The following is a 6,329-nucleotide window of genomic DNA, read 5'->3' on the forward strand; positions in this document are numbered from 1 at the left end:
TACCATATTGAGAAATCTAGGGCATCAAGGTTAAGTGATTCCTCTTCTTTAGATAATTTCTTGTGAATTCTTTTTACTTCGTAGACTAGGATATTATTTGACTTATGTTAGTATAGTGTTATTCTTCATGAAACAGTTACCAATTCATAAACCATAAAGAGACAAGAGACACAGAATATAGGCTATCATTCAGGGCCAAAACCTCTCCCACTTTAGAGGAAAACCCAAATAAATTCTTCTTCTAATAAAGACTTCAATCGACGAATATCGAGACCAAGACCTTTGACCTGTTTGCCACTCCAAGACCAAGACACAAGTCTTCCTCTTCCTTCTTGAGTCAATGAAAGTCAAAACTCCTTGTTCCTTCTTCTGTCATGGCTACCTTGGCTTCCTCTTCACAATTTCTTGGCTCTATTTCAGGAATCCTTAGCATATGAGAAGAGGCATTAAGCTTTTTATCATCCTTGCACCGAGCTATTTTCCCGCAGGGCTTCCCCTACAGTATCGTCACCGCAGTAGAGTTTAACCACCAAGTTCAGGATGGGTTGGTGTGGTTCCTCTACGCCTGGGACACCAGAATTTCAAACCATGAACCGGGAAGGGCATAAATGCGAGAAAGGCATATTGGCTAATGATTGTGAGGCCCCAATTCTAAAAAGGATTAGGGCCAGGTAGAGAACCCTCCTTTGCCCTTCTATCTATCCAACGGAGAGGGAGGGCAGAGCTTTTGGTTTCATAGTTTCATGTTGTCAAACAATTGAACAAAGAAAAGAATAGATGGATAGTACCCGATCAGATCGATCGGGTCATGTAGGAACAAGGTTCAAATCTCTCGGTCTGTTAGGATGCCTCAGCTGCATACATCACTGCACTTCCACTTGACACCTATCATAATTATAAATGGCTCGTCTCGCTGTGACCTTATCTTGGATTCTCAATACTTTTGTCGCTCCATCCCCTGCAAGGACAGAGAACCCGTCGTTGTCCCAGCCATGTTCGCGACTAGGGTCTCTCAGGGAAGTAAGAATAGGAGAGCACTCATCTTGGGGTGGGCTTTCTACTTATATGCTTTCAGTAGTTATCCGCTCCACACTTGGCTACCCAGCGTCTACCGTGGGCACGATAACTGGTACACCAGAGGTGCGTCCTTCCCGGTCCTCTCGTACTAGGGAAAGGTCCTCTCAATGCTCTAACACCCGCACCGGATATGGACCAAATTGTCTCATGACGTTCTGAACCCAGCTGCAAAAATGGGATATGCATTCGAAATGGATGTCCGAGTTATGATATGTATCATGACCACGACGGAAATTAACCGAGTCATCTTTTTCGCCCATTCATAAGTATTTCTATTTTGCATGGTTCAATTATTGGTTCCAAATCATTTTTGGGGTGAAAGTAGGTAGCTATCATAGTTACCTGTCAAAAATTCTGCTACTATATTGATTCAACCAAACCTAAAAATAAGAAATCGGAAGTCTCGCACCAGGAGAAGAATGAAGGGGAGGAATAGCTAATTCCTGAACACGGAAAACACTTTATTATTTTGTTTCAATTGTTTCGGTCGGAGAAAACAACCTACCTACTCTTTATTCATTCATCGAATGATAAATTACTACAAGTGAAGGAGATATACGATTGAAATGACGGAAGATCCAATATTTAAGAATCGTATCTAAGATGACTGGAAAAGTTGAAACAAGACCAGATATGATTCGTTCATTATGGGTAAATCCATAACTTTCGGAGATCGAGTCGATCATCAGTTCCCAACCATGGGGTGAATGAAACCCAATACATAGATCGGTTGCTAAAAGAATTAGAAAAGCTCTCATTGTATCGCTCAGACTATAGAAGAATTCTTGGATCCAAGAATTGATAATAGCGAGTTTATTCTTACCCAGAATGATATAAGCACTTATAAAAGCAAAACCTATTAGATTTGTTAATAAATGTGATATTATCTGGATACAATCTTCATTGTACATTTCGACCAATTGGATCGTTTCTTTGTGAATCTCTATACAAAGAGATTGTGAATGTGTTCCCAAAGAATCTTCCACCATTCTTTCTAACAAGAATAGTTCTTCTATTTTCTCCAGTACGGCTACCTTGTTACGACTTCACTCCAGTCACTAGCCCAGCCTTCGGCATCCCCCTCCTTGTGGTTAAGGTAATGACTTGGGGCATGGCCAGCTCCCATAGTGTGACGGGCGGTGTGTACAAGGCCTGGGAACGGATTCACCGCCGTATGGCTGACCGGCGATTACTAGCGATTCCGGCTTCATGCAGGCGAGTTGCAGCTTGCAATCCGAACTGAGGCCGGGTTTTTGAGGTTAGCTTGCCCTCGCAAGGTCGCGACCCTTTGTCCCGGTCATTGTAGCACGTGTTTCGCCCAGGGTGTAAGGGGCATGATGACTTGACGTCATCCTCACCTTCCTCCGGCTTATCACCGGCAGTCTGTTCAGGGTTCCAAACTAAATGCTGGCCACTAAACACGAGGGTTGCGCTTAGACTTCAAACAGTTCAGCTTTAACCATTCTAGTGGTCCTCCCTCATTGGTTGTTATAAACTAAGAGTTTATTTCCCAATCAATTACGAAATGCAATAGTTCTTCACTATTCCCCATTCAGAAGTAATTCGTTGAGATTATGCACTTTTCTATCTCCAAAGTGCAGCTGGTTGGGCCCAGCCATATTATTCGAATATACAACTCGCACACACTCCCTTTCCAAAATAGATCAGTACACTAAGCACCACACTTGAATTTATTATATTTATTTCTAAAATATTGGTATTTGATCCGAAACCCCCAGCGGAAGGCCAATAACTCAAGGAAATGAAAGGATCAATTACATTTTTCATACGCTCTCCCCTCATAGATAAGGATATGTTCTACAAAATTTTGTTATTTTCTTATTTGATCCTATCTAGTTCTGGATAATAATATTTGGGATACTTAACTTAGTCCCAGGTCTTTTATAAGGATAAAAAGAATTTGCTTGCCCTATCCACTCCCTTCCTTGCCGCACGCGTCATGAATCTTTCCGACCGAAGTATAGTTATAGGAAGAATAATTCATTTGCTAATTATTCAGATCAGCCTCTCCTGCAGTTTAACAAGTAAATTATTGGAGAAATACTAATGTAATGACGAGGTGTAGGGATCTCTTTTTTTTTCAGGATTAAACAAAGGGATTCGCAAATAGAAGCGCTAGGGCCACAACTAGTCCATAAATAGTTAAAGCTTCCATAAAAGCTAAACTTAGCAGTAAGGTACCTCGTATTTTACCTTCTGCTTCTGGTTGTCACGCAATACCTTCTACAGCTTGACCCACAGCAGTGCCCTGGCCAACGCCAGGTCCAATGGAAGCAAGCCCTACAGATAATCCAGCAGCAATAACGGAAGCAGCAGAAATTAAGGGATCCATGGTAATCTCCTCTTACTAAGGTTGGGAAATAGTTGATAATACGACAGTTTCATCTATTGAGTGTTCACCAATGGTAAAATTATGGAACGATTTGTTCCGAACAACTAAGAACAAAAATATTTATTGATGATATCAAAGTGATAATATCAACGAATAGGGTATCCCTTATGCAAATATTTCATCATAAAAAGATTTATTCTTCATAATATTCAAAATAAAGATTCCATTTTATTGGGCATATGAATTCTTATCACGGAGAGAGAATAGACTGCGTAAGAGCCTATAAGTCATTATATATCACATCTATAGATGTGATATTAATCCATATAATCTATAAGGCTTATAATCAATATAAATGGATTAATATATGAAACGAACTATATACAAAGTAAACACGTTCGAAAAAATCCTCCCCTTAATGGGAACAAAAATTTAATCGTTCTACGCCGGTACATTCTTTACTCAAACAACTCCGATTAGTGAACCTGTTCGATCCTATTATCATATTTCTATACAAATGGACCAATCGGATCCACTCTATCTGGAGATCTAATGGACAAAAGTAGTTAACTGATCTTAAATCTTGTTACCAAGCTCTTTTTACTAAGAAATCTGATTTGCTTCTACCATACATATCAAGTCATGCGTTGGTACGATACTTAGAAAATATTCTGTCTGATTGGACAGTGATTTAATGATGACCCTCCATGGATTCACCTATATAAGCTGCAGCTAGACTTGCAAAGATCAAAGCTTGAATACCGCTTGTAAATAATCCCAGGAACATTACAGGTATAGGAACTATTAAAGGTACCGGAGAAACAAGAACATCAACTACCAATTCGTCAGCTAATATATTTCCAAAAAGTCGAAAACTAAGTGATAAAGGTTTTGTAAAATCTTCTAAGATGTTAATTGGTAAAAGTATTGGGGTTGGTTGAATATATTTACCAAAATAACCTAGCCCCTTCTTTGTAAGACCTGCATAGAAATATGCTACTGACGTAAGTAAAGCTAGAGCAACCGTAGTATTAATATCATTTGTAGGTGCGGCTAACTCCCCCTGAGGTAATTTTAGAATTCCCCAAGGAAGAAGAGCACCTGACCAGTTAGAAACAAAGATAAATAGAAACATAGTTCCAATAAAGGGAACCCAGGGACCATATTCTTCCTCCCCAATCTGAGTTCTGGTCAAGTCCCGAAAAAATTCGAGAATATATTCAACAAAATTTTGACCACCGGTAGGAATGGTTTGTGGATCTCGAACAGCTATGGTAGCTGAACCTAATAAGACAGCAATTACAACCCAAGAAGTTATAAGTACCTGTCCATGAACTTGAAACCCCCCTATTTGCCAATAAAAATGTTGACCCACCTCCACACCGGATATCTCATAGATATGATTCAGTGTGCTAATAGGAGATCGTACGATATCCATATCCATATTACCCCCTTGTAAAGATGAACTTAAAGAAGAAAATAAATTATTTTTGTCAAATGAGAGATTCCTTAATTATTTCACTCTCATCAGAATTTTTGATGTCACGAGATAATAAAAAGGGTATTCCATTAAGAATATTTTTCAATTTGGAGCAGCCAACCAAATCAATAAATGAAATTCCCTCTTACGCGATCTTGGATGGAATAGCAGCCAACTCAGTAAATCCTCAGGTCCTCCCCCCCCCCCCCTTTCGTTCCAAGCATTTTATTCATAAGATAGATGCCAGATTCGAGTTGAAGTACTGATTTGACATTAAGTAATCCAATTATGAACTTATCTACTCTAGATGGAGAATTGAATTCTTTTTTGGAATAAATGGTTGGACGAGGATAAAGATAGAGTCCAATTCTACATGTCAATGTAAACAACAATGCAAATTGCAGTAGGAGGAAAATCCGTTGGCTTTATAGACTGTGAGGGTTCAAGTCCCTCTATCCCCACCCAGGTTCGTTCCTGAACGGACTGATCTATCTTCTCCAATTCCATTGGTTCGAATCCATTCTAATTTCTCGATTCTTTTACCTCGCTATTTTTATTTTTTTATTTTTTTTTCATGAAGAGAAGAAATTAGAACATGAATCTTTTCATCCATCTTATGACCAATTGAGTTGATCTGTTAATAAGCTGATCATATGATCAATTGATTTTGTGATATATGATCTACATAGATTAGATCATTTTGAAATTATTCAATTGCAGTCCACTTTTATCATATTAGTGACTTCGAGATCAAAAATAATAAAGATCATTCTAAAAACTAGTAAAAATACCTTTTTACTTCTTTTTAGTTGACACAAGTTAAAACCCTGTACCAGGATGATCCACAGGGAAGAGCCGGGATAGCTCAGTTGGTAGAGCAGAGGACTAAAAATCCTCGTGCCACCAGTTCAAATCTGGTTCCTGGCAAGATGTCAATATCCATGTCTCCATATCCATCTATCTAAATCTATTCTATCTAGATGTATATCTACATACGGAGACACCCCGATCAAAATAGATAGATGGATCAATCTGTTCTCTCCCTCTTCTTTGCTCATATTGTCCCTCTCTGTCTGTTCCAATTGAATCACGATACTCTGTACATATGAAAAAGTAGGATCGAGAACTCAGAAGTCAAGATTTGACAGTGGGACTGATAATTCGGCACTAGTCGGAATCTATTCATCCTATTCCATCTGAATCGAAATGGGATAGATTATCCCAATGATAGATCTATAATTGCAGAGTTGAAGTAGATCCAAACGTTGCAGAGGGTATCTCGAAAGTAGATTCGAATTGAGGTTCATAAGATTGATGTAATAACTTTTGACCATAGTTTCTAGTATGAATACTGGATCCAATATGATGATCCCTATGATTTATAGTGAAATATTTTATTCTTTCCTTGTTGGAGTTCGG

The 6,329-nt window shown here is 38.8% G+C and overlaps 1 non-coding gene across 1 annotated transcript; it reads left to right on the forward strand.

Annotated features, from left to right (window-relative positions):
• Positions 1-5,764: 5,764 nt before the first annotated feature.
• TRNAF-AAA (transfer RNA phenylalanine (anticodon AAA)) lies at positions 5,765-5,837 on the forward strand. The gene has a single exon. It is a non-coding gene; the product is annotated as a tRNA-Phe (tRNA).
• Positions 5,838-6,329: the final 492 nt, after the last annotated feature.

This window comes from Pinus tabuliformis, chromosome 7 (genome assembly GCF_031772625.1).
Source record: "Pinus tabuliformis cultivar Carrire ecotype Pingquan chromosome 7, CPIR1, whole genome shotgun sequence".
Lineage (NCBI taxonomy): Eukaryota > Viridiplantae > Streptophyta > Pinopsida > Pinales > Pinaceae > Pinus > Pinus tabuliformis.